We start from the raw sequence: 22,272 nt of genomic DNA, 5'->3' as shown, positions 1-22,272 counted from the left end.
GTCGTGATGGACCAGACAAATATGGCCACATCGTGCACACTGCAGTACACGTACGGTTTGTCCCTGCAGCAATACATGCGTACGTCCTGGCCTTGTAGCTAGATATACACAAAGGAACATGGGTCATTGTCTCATGGCGCGTCTGCCACGTGAACGTCTCGATCTGCCGCGTGGAGAGAGAGAGAGAGTTTGTTGGTCGAGCGGGCAATGGAAAAGTCTACCGATGGGCAAGTTTCGATCGGCTGTTGCCTAGCTCGCAGCCCGTCGAGCTCACGAAAATATAAGTACTACGTACATTTGCCCCAGGACCATATACATGCGTACTGTACTACCTAGCTACTGATAGAGAACGGTCAACAAAGAAAAAGTACCCCCAAACATGTAACATGTGTGTACACGACTCATACTGGCAATGCGCGTGTACGGGGAGCTTCCTCAAATTCTTCGTCCCAAGTTGTTACCATTGGAGTACTTATGTGAATTAATTATCTAGTGCAAAATTTTAGTGAAGTAGAAAATGTTGGAGCAAAAGAAAAGAAGTTACATGAACCTACATAACCAAGCAATTAGACAGTCAGCCGCAAAAAAGAAAAGCAATTAGACCGTGTATGAATTATTTTGTGAAAATTCTCCCACGTACATAGAGCTAGCAAGGATCCATTTGAAGATGAAATCATTCCGGCGGATCCAAATGCTCCTAACGAGAGAAGTAAGAATCTTCATATTAAAAAGAACACTGAGCACCTGCTTTAAGGTGACAGTATCAAGAATTTCTAAGCCGTGAAGGTTGACATCTGGGCTGAGATATCTCCCGCAACAGTGAGCAAACAGGCAACCAAAGAAAAGATGATCATCTCCATTTCTAAAACATATAGATTCCAAACAACACAATCATAAGATGAAGCCTTGGGCAGAGTTACCGTGTTGCTGTACCAACCCCTTACTTGTGCCGCTCCCTAAGGGAGGCCCAAGAGCAAACCCTAGTCACCAGCCAACCACCCCACCCCACCCCACCCTCCTCTCCTGGCCACCACCGGAGGGCTTCTTCACAACAAGCCCGCACGGGATCAGTGCCAGCGGGACTCTTCTTGTCCCTCTTGCAAGGCATTGAGATTTGTGCATTTTTCTTCGAGCTGTCCAAATAAACGCTATAATTTATTTCGCACTAGATTGATAAAGGTTTATAACATAGTGAATATTTTATTAGATTTGTATGAACAAATTTGTAAAATCAAGTCAGGATAAGTTAATTCTCAATTGACCGAGCCCTTGGTGCTTCTAAAATGGTACTAATGTAGCCTTAAGTTACACCACACAACTACATTAAGGTATTGGTCCCTGGTAGTGCCATCCCTGTCTCAGGACCATTCTACCAGAAGAAAAAGAATCTCGTATGAGGGAGAGGTTCCATATATGAGGATATAAACAAGTAGAGGAGAGATTCTATGACTAGGAAGTAGAAAATGATAGATGCAAGTTCATTGGACCGACAATAGCATCTTCTTCTGGATGCTTGTGACGCCCCCGATCCAATCATACACTAATCATGCATGTAAATGTGTACGATCAAGATCAGGGACTCACGGGAAGATATCACAACACAACTCTAAAAGTAAAATAAGGCATACAAGCATCATATTACAAGCCAGGGGCCTCGAGGGCTCGAATACAAGTGCTCGAATATAAACGAGTCAGCGGAAGCAATAATATCTCAGTACAGACATAAGTTAAACAAGTTTTCCTTAAGAAGGCTAGCAAACTGGGATACAGATCGAAAGAGGCGCATGCTTCCTACCTGGGATCCTCCTAAACTACTCCTGATCGTCGACGGGCTGAACGTAGTAGTAGGCACCGTTGGTGTAGTAGGGGTCGTCATTGACGGTGGCGTCTGGCTCCTGGGTTCCAACGTCTGGTTGCGGCATCCGGGAAGAAGAGGAAAAGGGGGGAAAAGAGGGACCAAAGCAACTGTGAGTACTCATCCAAAGTACTCGCAAGTAAGGATCTACACTACATATGCATGGGTATATGCGCAAAGAGGCAATATCGGTGGACTGAACTACAGAATGACAAAATAAGATGAGGATAGCTAGTCCTATTAAAGACTACGCTTCTGTCAGCCTCCATCTTGCAGCATGTAGAAGAGAGTAGACTGAAGTCCTCCAAATAGCATCACATAGCATAATCCTACCCGGCGATCCTCCCCTCGTCGCCCCGTGGGAAAGCGATCACCGGGTTGTTTCTGGAACTTGTCTGGGTGTGTTTTATTAAATATCCGGTTCTAGTTGTCATAAGGTCAAGGTACAACTCTGGGTCATCCTTTTACCGAGTGACACGGCTATTCGAATAGATAAACTTCCCTGCAGGGATGCACCACATTTCCCAACACACTCGATCCCCTGTGGCCGGACACACTTTCCTGGGTCATGCCCGGCCTCGGAAGATCAACATGTCGCCGCCCTACCTAGGCACAACAGAGAGGTCAGTACGCCGGTCTAAATCTATGCGCGCAAGGGTCTGGGCCCATCGCCCATTGCACACCTGCACGTTGTGCACGCGGCCGGTGAGCAGACCTAGCCTTCCTTATACAAGGACAGGCGTTCCAGTCCAACCTGGCGCGCGCCGCTCAGTCGCTGACGTCAAGAAGGCTTCGGCTGATACCACGACGTCGAGTGCCCATATTTGTTCCTGCGTAGTTGGTTAGTGCGTATAGGCCAGTTGCCAGACTCAGATCAAATACCAAGATCTCGTTAAGAGTGTTATTATGAAGTAACCGCGAACGCCGACCAGGGCCAGGCCCACCTGTCTCCTAGGTGGTCTCAACCTGCCCTGTCGCTCCGCTGCAAAGATCCACACAGAGGGCCGTCGGGACAAATGTCCTTTCAACCCCCAATCCATGAATCACTCGCGGGTACTCTACGAGCCGACTCGACTTTAGTCACCATCTGTATAGTATGTATATATAGTGCGGCTGCTCGGGGGCGCGGGACGGGCAGGCGGGCGCTGGGAGAGAGGAGGAAGCAAGAGATAGGAGGGAGCTTGCCGGCAGCGGGGCTCTGCTCGGGGGAGACGTAGAGAGGAGCAGGAGAGTGGAGCTGCACGAGAGAGGAGCTACATGAGAGAGGAGGAAGCTGGCCGGCGGCGTGGAACTGCTCACGAAGGAGAGAGGAGGGCGCTGAGGGGATAAGCAAAGAGAGAGGAGTTGGGCGCGTGGGGTGGCAGGCCTCGTGGGTGGGCACCTGGCTTTTTTATGCATGGTGCTGGGCCTCTGACTTATGGGTGGGTGGCTGCGTGTGTGTCCGACGCATATGGTGGTTGGATACATGCGTTTTGGATCTTGCCACGTCATTGATCCGCGTGATCAATCCACGTGGTGTGTTTTCTCTTTGCCGTTTACCAAATAAAATACAGACGGCAAACATCTCACTTTGCCGTCTGCTGATCAAAAGAACAGACGACAAAGTCTGTGCCGTCTGTTATTGTTTTGGTAGATGGCAAAGTGAGCGGTTTGCCGTTTGTATTTCGTTGGGCAGACGCAAAGTCTATTTTGCTGTTAGTATTTCTTTGCCGTTTGCAGCAGACGGCAAACCTTGTCTTTGCCGTCTGGCCCGATGAAAAGAAGACGGCAAAGACGCCTCCTGACGGCAAATTATCTGTTTCCCATAGTGTGAATAGATAAGTGACCAAATTAATAGAAGTTCATCATCACATTAAAACCAAAGTACATACATAGTTTTTATTGAACAACATATAGCTCTCCAGAGAATCTAATTAAACCATACATTGAAATTATGTAAAACATTTCAATGCAACAACAAATGCGATCATAATCGCAACCAAGGTAACAACTGATCCAACTGCATAATGATACCAAGCCTCGGTATGAATGGCATATTTTCTAATCTTTCTAATCTTCAACCGCATTGCATCCATCTTGATCTTGTGATCATCGACGACATCCGCAACATGCAACTCCAATATCATCTTCTCCTCCTCAATTTTTCTTATTTTTTCCTTCAAGTAATTGTTTTTCTTCTTCAACTAAATTTAACCTCTCTACAATAGGGTCGGTTGGAATTTCCGGTTCAACCACCTCCTAGATAAATAAAATCTATGTCACGTTGGTCAGCATAATTGTCATAAACAATAAATGAACCAAATAGTTATCAAAAGATAATATATACCACATCTGAATCATAGACAAGACGAGGGCCGACGGGGGCGGATACCAAAACCATCACACTATATAATAACAAGGAATAATAAAAGTAAGAAAATTAGACAAGTATCTATCTGAAGTAAGAATCTTTTTTCTTTCAGAAAGAAGATAAGAACAAGAGGCTCACCACGGTGGTGCCGGCGACGAGATCGGCGCGGGCAATCGACGGCGGTGAAGACGGGGACGGGACGTGACGGACCGCTAAACCTAGACAAATCTCGGGGAAAATGGAGCTCGGAGGTCGAGTTTAGAGAGGAGAAAGATTAACTAGTATGGCTCGGACATTTCATCGAACACCTCATGTGCATAGGAGATGAGCTAGAGAACCCAAATGCCCTCCCCTCGCCGGCCAAAAAACAGAGCATTGTGGAGTGCTCTGCTATGACGATGGGGTATATATAGGCAACTCATTTGTCCCGGTTCATGGTAGAAACCGAGACTAAAGCCCGACACTCTGTCCCGGTTCAAGCCACGAACCGGGACCAATGGTTGTGGGCTAGGAGCGAGGACCATTGGTCCCGGTTCGTGCCTAGAACCGGGACAAATGGATCCAGACGAACCAGGACCAATGCCCATGAGGCCCCGGCCGGCCCCCTGGGCTCATGAACCGGGACTAATGCCCCCCATGGATCCCGGTTCGTGAAGAACCGGGACTAATGGGCTGGCCAGGCCCGAACCAAAGCCCTGTTTTCTACTAGTGTCAATTCAACAAATTTGCAAAATTAGGGAGACCATAGCAAATTTAAAGATTAGAGAGCATAGTGAATTTGATTTGTTAAATCGTTGACCCAATAGAAATCATAAACCAAATAAAAAGTTGGACACCTCAATCAAATGAGAGAGCTTCAAAACAAATTCTTGACCTAGTCAAAATCATGAAGGAAATCAAAAATTGAACACCTCAATTCAATGAGAGAGATTCAAATGGGATAGATCAATAAGAAATTGTAGACCATGTCAAAATCATGAACCAAATCAAAAATTGAGCACCTAAATTGAATGAGAGAGAGCTCTAAAATTAAGGAGTATAGTGAATTTAAAGAGGCAGCATCAAGATGTAGCATTAATGTCACGCAACTCCAGTCAGGTTTTGGCCTTTGGTAATGCCATCCCCATCTCGGGAGCATTCTACCAAAAGAAAAGGAATCTTGTATGAGGGAGATATTCCATATATGAGGATATAAACTTGTAGGGCAGATCAATTTGCAAAGAGAGCCTTGGCTCAGTGGTTGGGCATGTGGTTTGCAGCCTAGCGACCCGAGTTCAATTCCTAGAATTGATAGGTGATACACAGGGTTTTTCCCTGTTTATTGAGGTTCAAGCATGGTGTGTGGTGGAACCTCTCATCAAGAAAACCTTGATACTCATTCTAAAAATTCTGAGGAGCATGTTTATCTTAGTTCTCCTACTAAAATGGTGTGTGTGTGGGGGGGGGGGGGAGGGGGGGTGGTCTCCATACTACAATACACTGAAGACACTATAATATTCATGGAACATGATATCACAAAGGGTAGAAATATAAAGTTAGTACTTTGCCTTTTTGAACAATTGATGGGATTAAAATAATAATCTAATAAGAGCGAATTGTTCTGCTTTGGAAAAGCCAAAGTGTAACATGATGCGTATAGACAATTGTTCGGTTGTGAAATGGGGTCCTTGCCTTTCACCATCACATAGTGAATATTTTATTAGACTTGTATGAACGAATTTGTAAAATCAAGTCAGGATAAGTTAATTCTCAATTGACTGAGCCCTTGGTGCTTCTAAAATGGTACTAATGTAGCCTTAAGTTACACCACACAACTACATTAAGGTATTGGTCCCTGGTAGTGCCATCCCTGTCTCAAGACCATTCTACCAGAGGAAAAAGAATCTCGTATGAGGGAGAGGTTCCATATATGAGGATATAAACAAGTAGAGGAGAGCGGTCTATGACTAGGAAGTAGAAAATGATAGATGCAAGTTCATTGGACCGACAATAACATCTTCTTCTGGATGCTTGTGACGCCTCCGATCCAATCGTACACTAATCATGCATGCAAATGTGTACGATCAAGATCAGGAACTCACGGGAAGATATCACAACACAACTCTAAAAGTAAGGCATACAAGCATCATATTACAAGCCAAAGGCCTCGAGGGCTCGAATACAAGTGCTCGAACATAAACGAGTCAGCGGAAGCAACAATATCTGAGTACAGACATAAGTTAAACAAGTTTTCTTAAGAAGGCTAGCACAAACTGGGATATAGATTGAAAGAGGCGCATGCCTCCTACCTGGGATCCTCCTAAACTACTCCTAGTCGTCGACGGGCTGAACATAGTAGTAGGCACCGTTGGTGTAGTAGGGGTCATCATCGACCGTGGCGTCTGGCTCCTGGGTTCCGACGTCTGGTTGCGGCATCCTGGAAGAAGAGGAAACAGTGGGAAAAGAGGGACCAAAGCAACCGTGAGTACTCATCCAAAGTACTCGCAAGCAAGGATCTACATTACATATGCATGGGTATATGTGTAAAGAGGCAATATCGATAGACTAACTGCAGAATGCCAGAATAAGATGAGGATAGCTAGTCCTATCAAAGACTACGCTTCTGGCAGCCTCCGTCGCATAATCCTAAATATGTAGAAGAGAGTAGACTGAAGTCCTCTAAATAGCATCACATAGCATAATCCTACCCGACGATCCTCCCCTCGTCGCCCCGTGGGAAAGCGGTCACCGGGTTGTCTCTGAAACTTGTCTGGGTGTGTTTTATTAAGTATACGGTTCTAGTTGTCATAAGGTCAAGGTACAACTCCGGGACGTCCTTTTACCGAGTGACACGGCTATTCGAATAGATAAACTTCCCTGCAGGGATGCACCACATTTCCCAACACACTCGATCCCTTGTGGCCGGACACACTTTCCTGGGTAATGCCCGGCCTCCGAAGATCAACACGTCGCCGCCCTACTTAGGCACAACAGAGAGGTCAGCACGCCGGTCTAAATCCTATGCACGCAGGGGTCTGGGCCCATCGCCCATTGCACACCAGCACGTTGCGTACGCGGCCGGTGAGCAGACCTAGCCTTCCTTATACAAGGACAGGCATTCCAGTCCAACCTGGCGCGCGCCGCTCAGTCGCTGACGTCAAGAAGGCTTCGGCTGATACCACAACGTCGAGTGCCCATATTTGTTCCCGCGTAGTTGGTTAGTGCGTATAGGCCAGTGGCCAGACTCAGATCAAATACCAAGATCTCGTTAAGCATGTTATTATGAAGTAACCACGAACGCCGACCAGGGCCAGGCCCACCTGTCTCCTAGGTGGTCTCAACCTGCCCTGTCGCTCCGCTACAAAGATCCACATAGAGGGCCGTCGGGACAAATGTCCTTTCAACCCCCAATCCGTGAATCACTCGCGGGTACTCTACGAGTCGACCCGACTTTAGTCACCATCTGTATAGTATGTATATATAGTATATACCTGTGATCACCTCCCGAGTGATCACGGCCCGATAGTATAGCATGACAGACTGACAAGAATGTAGGGCCACTAATGATAAACTAGCATCCTATACTAAGCATTTAGGATTGCGGGTAAGGTATCAACAACTGTAGCAACAATGATAGGCTATGCAACAGAATAGGAGTAACCGAACAGTAACATGCTACAACTCTAATGCAAGCAGTAGAGGGTAGAATAGGCGATATCTGGTGATCAGGGGGGGCTTACCTGGTTGCTCTGGCAAAAAGGAGGGGTCGTCATCTCCGTAGTCGAACTGGGCAGCAGCAGCGTCGGTCTCGTAGTCTACTGGAGAGAAGAGGGGGAAGAAACAATTAATAATATGCAAACATAAGCATGATAATGCATGACATGACAAGTAACAGTGCTCGGTGTGCCCTAACGCGGTAGTAGGTGGTACCGCCGAAAGGGGGAAACATCCGGGAAAATATCCCCGGTATTTCGCATTTTCGGATAGATGAACCGGAGGTGAAATATTGCAGGTTCACTATGCTAGGGATGCGTGGCGGACGAACAGGCTGCGTATCAGGATTCGCCTCGTCATTCTGAGCAACTTTCATGTACAAAGTATTTTCATCTGAGTTACGAATTATTTTATATTAATTTTTAAAGTTTTAAATCATTTTCTAGAATTAAGAGATTATTTTAATTTGAAATTGCATTTATGACGTCAGCATGACATCAGCAGTCAACTCTGACCGTTGACTAGTCAAACTGACATGTGGGTCCCACTGGTCATAGACTCATGCTAATTAAACCGGGTTAATTAGACTAACTAAGTGATTAGGCTAATTTATACCTTAATTAACTCATTAATTAATTAATTAAATATTGATTTATTTATTCTAACATTTTTTCTTTTTATTCTCTTTTTTTAATCGTTCTGTGGGCGGGGCCCATATGTCATAGGCCCAGAGGCCATAGCGGGGCACAGGCGCTCGCCGGCGGGGGCGCACCCGACTGGGGGCCGTGGGGCGGCTGGCTGGCGCGGGTGTCAGCGCGCCGGCGTGGAGCTTCGTCGGCAGGCGAGGGGCGGCGCCGGCTCGGCCTGGCGCAGCGGAGCCGAGGCGGCAGGCGCAGATGGGACACGGGGCGACGGCGTGGCGTCGTGCACGAGAAGGGGCAGCAGTGGGGTGTGTGTGCGCTGGGCCGGCGGCGGACTCGCGCTGGCCGGCAAGCAGGGGCAGCGGGCGTGGTCAGCGAGGACAGTCGAAGCGGGGAGGGCTGCGGGAGGCCGGGTCGAGGCCAGTGGCGTAGGCAGGGACGCAGCAAGGCGGCGAGAAGGGAAGGTGCGGGGTCAGGGGGCTGCGGCCGCGGGACGCAGGCTCGCAAGGCAGGGCGCGGCAAAGCAGCAGCTCGAGGAGCAGGGCACGGTCGAGGCATGCGTGCAAGCACGGTGACCGTGTTGCGCTAGCGGGGGGAGCAGGAGCAGAGAGGAGCCATCGTGCAGGGCTGGCCCTAGGCGCGGACGGCGCGGTCGACGGGCGAGCAGGGGACAAGGAGTGAGGAGGAGAGGTCGGAGCTCACGCCGGGGCCATAGGGTCTTAGGCAGTGGGGCGCAGGGAGGAGGTCGGAGACGACGCGACACAGGGAAGGATGACGGCGATGGCGTCCGGCGAGGTCCAGGCAGCGATGGACGGCGACGGGCCGTCGGGGGCGACGAGATCGGGTTCGATCCCGATCCAGATCAGGGGAGGAGAGAGCGACTGGGGGGGAGTGGCAGACGGTGGGTTAGGGTTTCTGGGTCTAGGGGGATAAGGGAGAGGGGTTGGGCCGACTATGCCAGCGGGCTGGCCTGACTGCCTGCTGGGCCGGATGGCCCAGTGGGGGGGGGGGGGGGTTGCTTTCCTTTTCCTTTCCTTTTATTTATTTTTGTTTGTCATTAATTCAATTTGAATTTGAAACGTTTTGAACTAACACGTGATTAGCAACAGTAAACGAGATGACGTGGCATCGATAGCAGAGTTTCACTGTAGCTTCATTATTCGGGGGGCACAATGCTACTGGGATCTGATCTGAGCAATTTTGTGATTGGTGGCCACCACACCTCAACGCTATACCTAGCAATTGGGGGCTACTGAAAAATTTAATATATTTCTTTTGGGCATGTAATGCAATAATGCCAACTATAAACAAGTTTTCTACTGCATATATCATTGATGATAATGAATAAAAAATTGTTTGAAGAATTTCAACGTATCATAAAATCAAGGAAAATTCTGATCTTCACTTTCCATTTAGCTTGTTGTATTTTGTGTTGTTATGAACAGCCCCCATGAACTGAAAAAAGGCAATATTCGCATCACGAAGTATATATGGAAACAATAACATGTACTTATTATGTTTGTAGTGGGGGACATATCACGGGTCATCAAATTTTGTAAACAGACCGCCTTCTATGTATATAGTCCTGCTGAACACTAATAGTGCAAAAATTGACTAATTGGCACAAAATTTTGCTTACGGTCGTGGATACCATGTGCACTCTAGAGTCTGATATCTTTTCCTGGGACCTTCGTGCTTTAGAAGCATTTTCTATACATTACTAGGACGATGCCCCTGCATTGCGACAATATATAAATAAATATTTTAGTACATTATCTTATGATTTACCTACCCATATCAATGTGGTTGTGTAAATAAATTTTTATGAAATCCTGTGCGTGATTTATCTTATATTTTGATGAGAAGTTTGGTAAGTAATTTAAAGTGAAATTGATTCAGAAAGTAAGTAAATTAAAGTGATTGATTATCATACAGGAAAGGATGGACGAAATGGTGGTGAAAAGAAAAGTAAAACATGAAACTTTACATTCTTTTTATCTACTCTCTCCGTTCCACAATGTAGTGAGTGTACATTATTTGAAAAGTCAAACTTCAAAAACTTTGACCAAGTTTTTAGCGATAACTATTTATGTCTATAATGCCAAATATGTAAAGTATGAAAGTTCATATATAATGATTCTAATTATATAAGTTTCGTAGTCTGGATGTAAATGTTTTCTACATAAATTGGTCATAGTTTATGACGATTGACTTTTAAAAAAACCTATATGCACTATATTATGGAACAGAGGGAGTACTGGTATATAGATATAGAAGAGATAGAGATATGAACGAAGCTATGTCTGATGCTAAGTGTATGGCGAACATCAGAGGCTTTAGTTATCTTTCGAAATCAAGGTATTCCTATGTTTTCTCTCACTGGAGATTATCCACACTAAAGAAATTCATCTAAATGTAACTGGTTTGGGTATATGAGTTATTCATTTGGTTTTAAACAAGAACTATTCATCATCTATTTCCACATTGTCCCGTGGTGTGAGTTGCTTAGTGTATTGTTTATTTTGCATTTACTATTACTCCTCTTCGTAGCATGCCCCTTAATTTTGGGCATTGGCTCGGCATGTTGAAAAGTATCTCCAATCGCTTATGCAAAGTGATTTAACCGATGACAGGGGAAAAGCGCTCTCTCTCTCTCTCTCTATGCAGGTTTTGCTAGTGTGTCTCAGTTAGCTATGACCGTGGGATATCCTACAATGTTTCCAGATCAAAGGTCAGACGGATCTTGGCCCCAAGAAACGGCTGACAAGATAATTATGTCCGGATTGGATCGTGCACTCCCACTAGGCTTCGTTTAGTGATTTAGTGAGATGAACTTAAACTTGTAATATGTGAGGTTGAAGACAATAAAATCTTCTGTTTAAAATGTTAGAATAAATCCGAGGCGCTCCGTCGATCTACCGAGGACCAAGCAATCACACGAGGCACGACATCGAGATTTGTTAACGAGATTTACCGATATGGCTACATCCCCGGGGCTTGACTACGGGCGCTCCTTCCCATGACACCACTACAATACCGCACCCCGGCCGCCCGGGTGCCGGCACACGCCGCCGGCTCCCCCGCGTGCCCGTGCTATTATGTTGCCATAGGTTACATCGTGTGTCTACCCTCGCTATATATGAGAGGCCTAGGGTACAAGTGTCCTACTTGGACACGACTTCATATCCTGTTTACACACCATACGACTCCAAGTCCAACTGTAACCTAACTTGTACAATAATATTCGACACAACTCTAACAAACTCCACCTTGGCGAATATTCTCCACCACCTTGAATTCGTCCGTGCGTCGAACCTTCATGTACATTTGACTTGAGATACGTCATGAGCACCGCTGCTACTCCCAGACTCCATGTGACTCCACCTGCAACTGTAGTCCCTTCTCGTCTTCTTCACAGTCAACCCTCGAGCAAAATTAAGTTCCTCATTACTCTACTTTGTGCTCCTAACTTCCGGAGAATCCGTTCAACACCATCACACACCGATCACTGTCTGCGTGAAAATGAACAACTCGCATATTGGACGCCACATATAAGAGTTACCTGAACTCAATGCCACCGCTCTTTCTTGACCGTCTATCTGAAACTTGAAGGAATTTCACCGTCGCCCTGTGTCACCCTGAGTCAAATTCACAGTTGTCTCACCCTTTTCCCGGATAGTCTCTGGCATTTCCCACAGCTATACCACTCCGCCTCCTTCTGTCTTGTCATCCGCACTTTGCCATGTGAACCGAACACCACAGAATATACGGCCATGTATTCTCTCTGTTTTCACAAATCCAGACTTTCCGCCACTTTCTCAGATTCTTCATGGTCAACTCCTGTCCATCAACTAGCACCGGTAGACCCAGTCACCAACTTGAATCCGGTACTCTTCAACACTGCTTCAGCATCCCCTGCACACTTTGTCTGACCACACGTCTGACCATTAGTGTCTTGGTCTGTCGCTGTGTCCTGTGCTTACCGCACGCCTCGCCGCTATCACCGCGTCGAGCCTCTGCTGTCCTGGTCGAGTCTCCCGGGTAGCTAGCCCACACTGCCTCAACCCCCACTGCAGAGAACCACCGATCATCACCGACCGATGCCGAGTATCACGTCTCCATCAGACCATTGGGCCCCAGTCCAATCCGCGTGTCTCTCGCTATCCCGCTGAAATAGGCTTCGATTCTCCGATATCTTACACCGTAGCCCCTCCATCAGCTCAGAGTGAAGTCGTCCATCAGACTCCAGCTCCATCTTCAACATGACTCCATATAGCTGGCCGTGCTACCCCGCGCCCTGTCGACTTCAAGCTCTCATGTGTACACTGCCTTGAATCAACCCCGCGCCTTAGTCTTACCGAAGCCGCACAAGCCCTCAGACCTGCACCACGTGTTTCCACGCCCCAGAAGTCAACCACCATCAGCATCACGCTCCTATGTCGTCGTCGCTGAAATCACCGCCGTCTTCTGCTTTGACCGACATCCCCGTCGATCCGTCAGACAGTCCAGTCCGACCCAGCCGAAATTATCCGACTGCAACCATATTCCACCCTGCGTCGTGTCCGCCTCTACACATCTCTGTGCATTGCCTTGACGTCCTGTGTATGCATGATCCCAGCATGACGCGCTCCAGACTCCTCCGAGCCTTATACGCATGTCGCCTGTCTTGATTTCCATTCGACCATCAATGCCGAACAACGCCGTCGCTGCATTCCTACCATCTTCAATCCATGTACAAAGCAAAGAATTCCAAAAGAAATAGCACCCGGAACCTTCTTGTTTACCCGTAGCAAGCCACCACACACAAGTTTCCTGAACTATTCTTTTCATCTTTACACACGTACTCAATCGATCCATGGCCATCAATGTTCACGCCCTGGTGACAAGACAACACCAAGCGACACCCTTTGATCGCAGCAGAACGGCATCTTTTTTCCTTTAACAAATCTCTCGCATGTAGCTCTGGCTCCTTTCATACAGCATGTACGATCACGCGGACCTCTGCCTGGCTCGGACTGAGCCTTGCTCTTCCAGGCCTCCTGCCATGGGCCACGCCGAGCTCCAGCCCCGCAGGGCCCGTAGCACCAGCGCCAGCGCTTGGGTCCCTGGCCCGCAGGCCGCGCGTGCCCGTCAGCGCAACGCGCTCGGCCGCCGCATGCCCTAACGCTCCTGCCGCCGCATGTGCCCGATACGAACTCCGGCACAGCTTTTGATCTGCCGATCTTGTCCCGCTGCTGTCCGCTAGGTCTGTCAGCTTCCGCCACACGCCCTGCTGCTTGATGCTGGCTTCCGCCTGGTCCAGCACTGGCCACCACGTCGCCCCACACCCGACCCACGAACACACCCGCCGCACGCGCTTGCACCTGCTGGGCTGCTGCCCTAGCGCTTTGCTTGCGCGCCCTTGCGGCTACATGTTACACCGCCGCCGCACGCTCCCGATCTCGTCGAGATACACGCCGCGCTGGTCCGATTGCTTCTTGACACGAACAGAACCCCCGCCATCCCATCGATCTTGCCCGGTCGCACTACTCGACCACTGATCAATTCGACGAATTCTGCTCCACCTCTAGATCAATAGCTGCAACCTCAAATCGAACCTTGCTCATGATACCACTTGTTAGAATAAATCCGAGGCGCTCCGTCGATCTACCGAGGACCAAGCAATCACAGGAGGCACGACACCGAGATTTGTTAACGAGGTTCACCGATATGGCTACATCCCCGGGGCTTGACTACGGGCGTTCCTTCCCATGACACCGCTACAATACCGTACCCCGGCTGCCCGGGCGCCGGCACACGCCGCCGGCTCCCCCGCGTGCCCGTGCTATTATGTTGGTATAGGTTACATCGTGTGTCTACCCTCGCTATATATGAGAGGCCTAGGGTACAAGTGTCCTACTTGGACACGACTCCATATCCTGTTGACACACCGTACGACTCCAAATCCAACTGTAACCTAACTTGTACAATAATATTCGACACAACTCTAACATAAAATATACTCCATCCATCCCACAATATAAGATGTTAGCTTACAAAAACATCTTATATTATGGTATGGAGGGGTATATCTAGGGGTCGCTAGCTAGCTGGTCCCCGATAGATATTTTCGAGAATCTACAAATGTACTCTATGGCATCCAATGATCTCTCTACTTTCTAGCTAGTGGCTAGCTAGCTCCTAGCTGGGCACTTGTGGATCTCGTATGTTTAGCATGTCATGCATGGCCGTCGTCATATAGAGACATGACAAACTGTGCGTGAAAAGCATGGTGATATATACCTGTATGGTCGTCATGCATGAAGCATCCGACTAGGCGACGAAAGTACTGTTTGGCCACAACTGGAGTCACTGCCTCACATATATTCTTGTTTGGACTCTGGACAGCATGTGGCTCACGGTGCAGTTCTTTCAGTGGCCAACCATCCCGGAGACTGCCTGCGGTGGGAGCTGTTGGAACCGTAGCCCTCTCTCACGCTCGACTAGAGGTAGAAGAAGACACAAGACACAAGAAATTTCGGGCCGGCGGACGAACGCCGCCGTGGGCGCACACACGCCTTAATCTTCTTTATCTTTTCAATGGCTACATCGCTGGCTCTTCCGGCACACTTAATCAATACATGGAAGGGCTTTTTATACCCGGACGCACACACCAGGCTAGCTACCACGCACGCACCGACCACTACTGCCTATCTCGCCCAGCTACGCACGCGATCCGCATGCCACACCGGCCGCGCTCAAACGCATGCCACGGCCTGCTCGGATCGCCCCGGCTCCTTTGCAACCAACCAACTACCTGATCCTACGAGATGGAATACGAGGCACACTCACGCGCACATCCAGGCCATGATCCCCACCGCACGGACGTACCCAACTAGCTGGCTAGCCCATGCAACACACACACGGATTGCCACACGACGCGCATGCAGGCACTCGTGGTTTACTTCTAACATACTCCCCCTAAACCATCACATCGTCGTCGGAGTTGTTGCAGCTCTCGTCATCGATGTCGCCACAACCGTGACTCAGCCCGTAGACCTGACCTAACGCACCGACGCCGATCGCACGGTGCTCCGTCACGACTCCGGCGACACACGCCGAGCTCCTTCTCCGCCGGCGACACGCCTGGCGTCCCTCTGCGCCCCGCACGTCCCGCACACATCCGACGTGCCCGACGAGCCCGACCGCACCAGTGCGTCCCGCATGTCCCGTGCGCATCCGATGCGCCCGACGAGCCCGACAGCACCAGACGCTCACCGCGTGCCGCCTCCGCGTCCGCCATGGCAGCCGCCAGCGAAAACGCCGGAAGGACGTAGCCGAACTCGAGCACGGAATCGAGCACCACGGCGATATACGCCTCCTCCCAACGTCAACCGCACGCTCGTACGCGCGCCCGTGGTCCCGACGCGCTCGACGCGTTCAGTGCGCACCCATAACACGCACCGGTCGCGCCCGGCTCGCCGCCGCGTCTTATTGCCCTGCACCGCCACGGCCTCCATGCCGCCATGCAGTGCCTCCAGGCCTCCACACCGTGTTGCGCCGCCGCGCCACCACGCAGCGCCTCGGCGGCCTCCGCGGTCGCCGCACGTACGACGTCACCGCCCGCCGCCTCCGCCACGCGCCATGACAGCCACAGCGCCGACCACGTTCATGGGCCGACACACAGCCCGGAGCTCCGACGTGCAGCCGCCGGCGAGCGCCGCCATCGCTGCCACTCCTCTGGCACGGCAAGCACGCCCAAGACACCAAGCTCATGATACCAATTGTTGGAACCGTAGCCCTCTCTCACGCTCGACTAGAGGTAGAAGAAGACACAAGACACAAGAAATTTCGGGCCGGCGCACGAACGCCGCCGTGGGCGCACACACGCCTTAATCTTCTTTATCTTTTCAATGGCTACATCGCTGGCTCTTCCGGCGCACTTAATCAGTACATGGAAGGGCTTTTTATACCCGGACGCACACACCAGGCTAGCTACCACGCACGCACCGACCACTACTGCCTATCTCGCCCAGCTACGCACGCGATCCGCATGTCACACCGGCCGCGCTCAAACGCATGCCACGGCCTGCTCGGATCGCCCCGGCTCCTTTGCAACCAACCAACTACCTGATCCTACGAGATGGAATACGAGGCACACTCACGCGCACATCCAGGCCATGATCCCCACCGCGCGGACGTACCCAACTAGCTGGCTAGCCCATGCAACACACACACGGATTGCCACACGACGCGCATGCAGGCACTCGTGGTTTACTTCTAACAGGAGCCATATCCGAGCTGATTGCAGCGCCACTGAGGGGAGGACCTGTCATCATAAAGGATACGCTTACTCAAATAGTCGACGAAAGCGTACAAGTACAAAGTACAAGGTGGTAGGCATACCAAGGAATAAAAAACAAGCACACCTTGCAACAAGGTCCTTGCCGTCGACGTCACCAAGGAATCTGTTTGATTCTCATAGAAGTTTTGTTAAGGACGCGGTGCTTCTGAGCTCGAGCTCAAATGAGCTCAGGTGACTAGTAAAATCTGAAAGAATGCAAAAAATAAAGTATTATTTTTGGAAAAAATTGACAAATATTTTGAGTGGCCATAAAATTTCATCATGGAATGAATTCATCGAAGTCGTGGCCAAAAAAAAAAGATGCTCCAGAAGTACTATTTTCAAAAGCATTTTAGAGTGTTGATTTATTCACGACTTCCATGAATGTCATATCATGATGAAACTTTACAAACACTGTAAACATCTGTCAAAGTTCACCACAAAAAGAAATTCTGATTTTTTTCAATTTTTTCTTGGAATTTACTGTTCATCGCAAGCTCATTTGTGCTCGCAAGTAGAAGATGAATTTCGATTTGTTAGGACAAACTGCACAGACTGGAAGCAACTCAACAACTCGGTCTATTAGAACAAGACCTTTGCTCTCGACCGGAGCATGGGCAGCGCGTCCTTGGCCTAGGCGAGAAACTGACATGGGGCCTTCCTTCTATGATGCACAGCTCCTTCCTATGTTTCGGTCTGCATTCGAGAAACTGACATGGGGCCTTCCTTCTATGATGCACAGCTCCTTCCTATGTTTCGGTCTGCATTCGAGAAACTGACATGGGGCCTTCCTTCTATGACGATGCTATCGCATGGCAGTGACCGTGCCGTGCCACCATCGCCTCCGCCCTTGCATACCGAAACATAGGAAGGTGCACAGCTCCGGTACGGCCCGACAAACAAGGGCGAGTACACCCGATCGACTAGCCGACCAGCCTCCAACAACTCTGTGCTGGAATGGGGAAGGAGAAGGCTGGACTTTATGACATGGTGGGTACATGTCGTGCAGTGTTTTGTTTTACAGAATTTATTATAGATGCTAGAAGTTGCCTATGATATTTTGTGTACCGGATCGATGTACCAAAAGCCGGTTAAAATTTTTGATATGGAGGGATGCCCATTTTCTATTGATTTTAAGCTTGCTGTAGTGCACCCTTGCACCATGAAAAAAAAACTTGAACCACAAACCCGAATGCACCTGCATTTTCTGGTCCTTGCGCATATATGCCATTTTCATTCTCGGATATCTCTCCATCTTGTAGAAACGGCGGATTCCAGGTTAGAAAGGAACATACGGAGTGAAGATGAGGAGCTTCTCTTACTATTGGTTGCTTGATATCCTCTTTCCCTGGCCAAGCTGACACGGGAAGCTCTCTATGGCTGGCCGGGCACCAGACTCCCGTTGGCCGTGTACTTGTGTCAAGTGACGACGGGGCGGGAACGTGGTGTATGACGTCATCTGCCAGCTGCTAATAATTGCGCCACATGTATACTCCGTGACTTGCATACATAGCTATGGATGAAGGACTGAGCGTATCTAACACTGGCCTTCAAATGGCCTTCAAATCGGACATCGTATAGAACTAGTCGTGGACGGGGATGCAGAGGGAGCCATCCAACGCTTATTCACCAATAAACCCCATTTCTTAGGTTAGGAGGAGAGAGAGAAGAAACTGAGACATGCATGTGGTTGCTTTTGGTTGGACATGTGTGTGTGTGTGTGTGTGTGTGTGTGTGTGTGTGTGTGATGTGCGGTTGGGAAGGGATAGAGAAGAGAGAAAAGAGAGGTGGACCACGTGGGGACTTTTCGTTGGGAATTTCCGAACGCCCATAAGCCAGCCACAAATTTGCTTCCACTATATCAGATTTCGGGCATGCGGACTGATACACAGAGATTTTGAAGACTTGATAGGATGGCAAAACTGATTCAAATATTGCGGTTCGGACATATACAGGAGGTGTGAGGTCTTCCTTGGAGCTGCCCTTAGGAGTTAGGACACAAGTCTTCCCACACTTACGAGAGCATAAATATTTGAGACGGTGAACTTAATTTGAGTAGGCTTGAAAGATTTTGAGACCTTTTACAGTACATCAAGTCAATTTGGGCCGTTCATTTCTATGGTTTGAAGGGTCCAGATGAATCAATACTACACCTGATTTTGGGTAGTATATTTACTGACTAAGGGCATTTTGGGTACTTCGATGCTTATCGACAAAGGATGCTGACGTCCTTAGATTCGTTCCCTAAGCTACAATGTGCCCCGACACATCGATGTAGAAAAGCTAACCTCGCTCGTAAACTCGCCGCCGGCCGGATACACAATCACCTCATGCACGTATGCAACAAGAACATACATATGCACGCGAGACGTTTGTTGATGGTCACAAGCACATATCGTCCCTGTGATTTTCTTTATTGCATCAACTCACAATGTGATTACAAACTGGCCGGTGGCACCGAGCAGAGCTCCGCGAGGGCAGGATCGAAGATGGGCACTTGATATTTTCCGTCACATTTCTGCCATGCCGTCGGGTGGCGCCGTGTCGCACGAGCAAGGCGGGTGGGCGAAGACGACGTCGAGCCACGGCTCCCACCAGTCAAGTGCCAGCGCCGACGTGTAACCAGTCCACCAGCTCGCCGTTCTCACCCACCGGCTACAGAGGCCCGTTCGTCCGGGAATACTAATCTCCTCCTGCTGAATCGTGAGTGGATGCAACGACTGCATGTGTGTAGACCTGAACATTGAACTCGATGAACACGAGCTTGGCGGCAGGGCGGGAGGAGAGTTGAGGAGACGCAGTGGGGGCTAGCGACGACCGTGAAATAGGAGGAGGCGAGGTCGTGTGGAATCCTAATATGAAATTACCAAGCTGTCCTCAATCTAAATTCAGCGTTGAACCATATTAACCGTTGGATCTGGCTAATACTACCCCTTAAATTCGGTAGTATGATGTACCGTAAAAAATCTCAAGATTTATACAAGAATGTTTTTAGGGTAACGAGAGGATATCATTAATAAACAGTAAAAATAGAGTTACTATCCTGATGAATTGTTTTATAGAGCCATGAAGAGTCCACTCTGCTGACGAACTCGATTTCAATACCACTTGAGCTAAAGTTGGGATACCATACTAGACCATCTACAGTCATGCCTTCAAATCTGGCATTACAAATGTCCGCGTTCACAGCCATATCCATTAGTTATTGTACGTATGGATCACTTCAGCACAATCAGATTCAGTGGTCACCCATGCTTTGAGGATAGACTTGTAGATGGAGGAGGAGCAGCGCCAACGCCATAGGAGCAATTCCACGGCGAGTGTTTCTAGCCATGGCATTCGGCAGGAGCTATTCAGAGCGGAAGATCACGGTGTTTCGCTAGCTGGGTGCGCCCCTGGGTGATCGAAATGATATTTATATCTTGAAAAGAACTATATGGCACATACATATGTCATCAAAATAAACTTGCGAGCTAGGGAAATGAATCTAGGGTTCTGATCAACATCTACTAGTGCGAGCTAGCTAGCAAGGCATGCATGCACCCGTGGATCTAGTTTCTAATTAGCAGGTACGTACGATGTAGTATGTACATAAACACGTAGCATATGTGTGAAGAATATGCGTGGTTTAGCTTGACCACGTACGTCGTTGCTACCGACATAATTTGGCGCCTAGTGTCTGTGGTGAGCATGCTGTGGCTGATATTGCCTTCGTTCTTGGCCAACCATCCATCCATCCTGAGCAGTGGAGTCAGCTGGGACCCGGAGCGAGCGTCCAAAGCTATTTCAGTCGTAGCGAAACTGACCAGTGGTCTCATTTTGCGGCCTAGCTAGCTATCTAGCCCAGAATCTCAACCGGAGTAGCCATCAGATGGCACGTTTGTAAGGGCATCTCCAGCCGCGTCCCAGAAAGGCCTCCCAAGGCGATTTTTTCGCGCCGGCGCCGAAAAAACGGCTCAATCGCGTCCCCCAGAAGTCCAATTTTCGTCGACTTGGGCCGAAAACAGCGCCGGCGGACCCAGCAATAACCCGGCTGCTGGGAGGAGCCCGGGGGCGCCGGGGCGAGCTATTTTGGCGCGAAAAGACGCGGCCCAGCCGCGTCAGCGACTCGGCGCCTCGTCTTCCCCCAACGGCCTCGGTTTCCGCGGGGAATCAATGGCAAGGCTGCCGCCGGTCAGCCTTGCCATTGATTCCTCACGGGCGGCGCTTCACGGGACGGCGCGCTGACGCCTCCCCTCCCTCGCACGCGTACACACGGGCGCGGCCCGACTATAAAAGCCGGCGCCCTCCACTCGCATGTGCCCACACCAGCCCCGCCCCTCGCCGCCGTCCAGCCCCTCCCTCTCCCTGCCTCTCCCGAGCGCCGCCCCCAGCCCCCTCACTCTACCTCTCAGGTGCCCGCCCAGCCACGCCATCGCCATGGCAGAACGCTTTCCCGGAGACGAGGCGGCGGCCAACGGCTTCGGCCGCCGTTCGCTCCGCGAACAGGAGTCCTGGCTCCTGTTCCAGGCGAACATCCCGGCGCCGCCAGACATGCGCGCCGGACCGACGGGGTGGAGACTCAGCGCCGGGGGAGTGCCCATTCCCCCGTTGCCCGACGCCGTGGCGAAGCCGAAGTACTTCACCGAGGAGGTCGAGATCGTGCGCGCGTCCCTCACCGACGCCCAACTCTCCCTCCCTCAGTACGCCGCCGACAATCACGCGGCCTGGGCGGCGTATTTCGAGCGCCGCCAGCAGCAGCGATTGACGTCCACCAACGGCGCGCCGTGGTCGGCGGGCGGCAGAACAGCAAGGGGCGCCACCTCTGGTGGGACGTCCCCGACCGCACACTCGAGGGCGTGCTCACGTACCTCGAGGGCGGCAACGACCCGCCGTTGGCGTACCCCCCGGCGCAGCACCGACGCGTCGGGCCATGGGCGCCAAGGAGGTTCGGGTCCTCCTCCTCCTCTTCCTCCTCCCGATCCTCATCGCACTCCTCCGGCACTCCAGCCCTGCTCGGCGTCAAGGCCGACCCCGCGGCGGAGTCGCCTCTCGGCCGGCGCACTCGCAGCGCCGGCATCGTTATCAACGAGGGCGGCCGGCGCGCCTCCTCCTCGTCGGCTCCTCCGCGCTTCGTCAAGCCAAAGACGAAGCCGGGGCTGGCGCCGGTGAAGGCAGAGTTCGACGACGACGACGCGGCCCTAGAATGGGCGCGCCAGGACTCCATTGCGATGGAGAAGGCGCGCCGGGAGAAGGTGAAGGAGCGCCAGCGCGCCGCCCTGCGCCGCTTCGAGGAGCGCCAACGCGGCCGCGATGAAGACGGGGTCGTCGTCCTACGCGACAGCGACGACGACGACGACGACGCGCCGCCGCCAGTCCGCCATGGCGACGCCGGGTCCAGCAGGGGCGCCCGCGTCAAGGAGGAGAAGGC

This window comes from Triticum aestivum, chromosome 6B, assembly GCF_018294505.1.
Source record: "Triticum aestivum cultivar Chinese Spring chromosome 6B, IWGSC CS RefSeq v2.1, whole genome shotgun sequence".
Taxonomy (NCBI): domain Eukaryota; kingdom Viridiplantae; phylum Streptophyta; class Magnoliopsida; order Poales; family Poaceae; genus Triticum; species Triticum aestivum.
Note: the sequence above shows the minus strand (reverse complement) of the source record.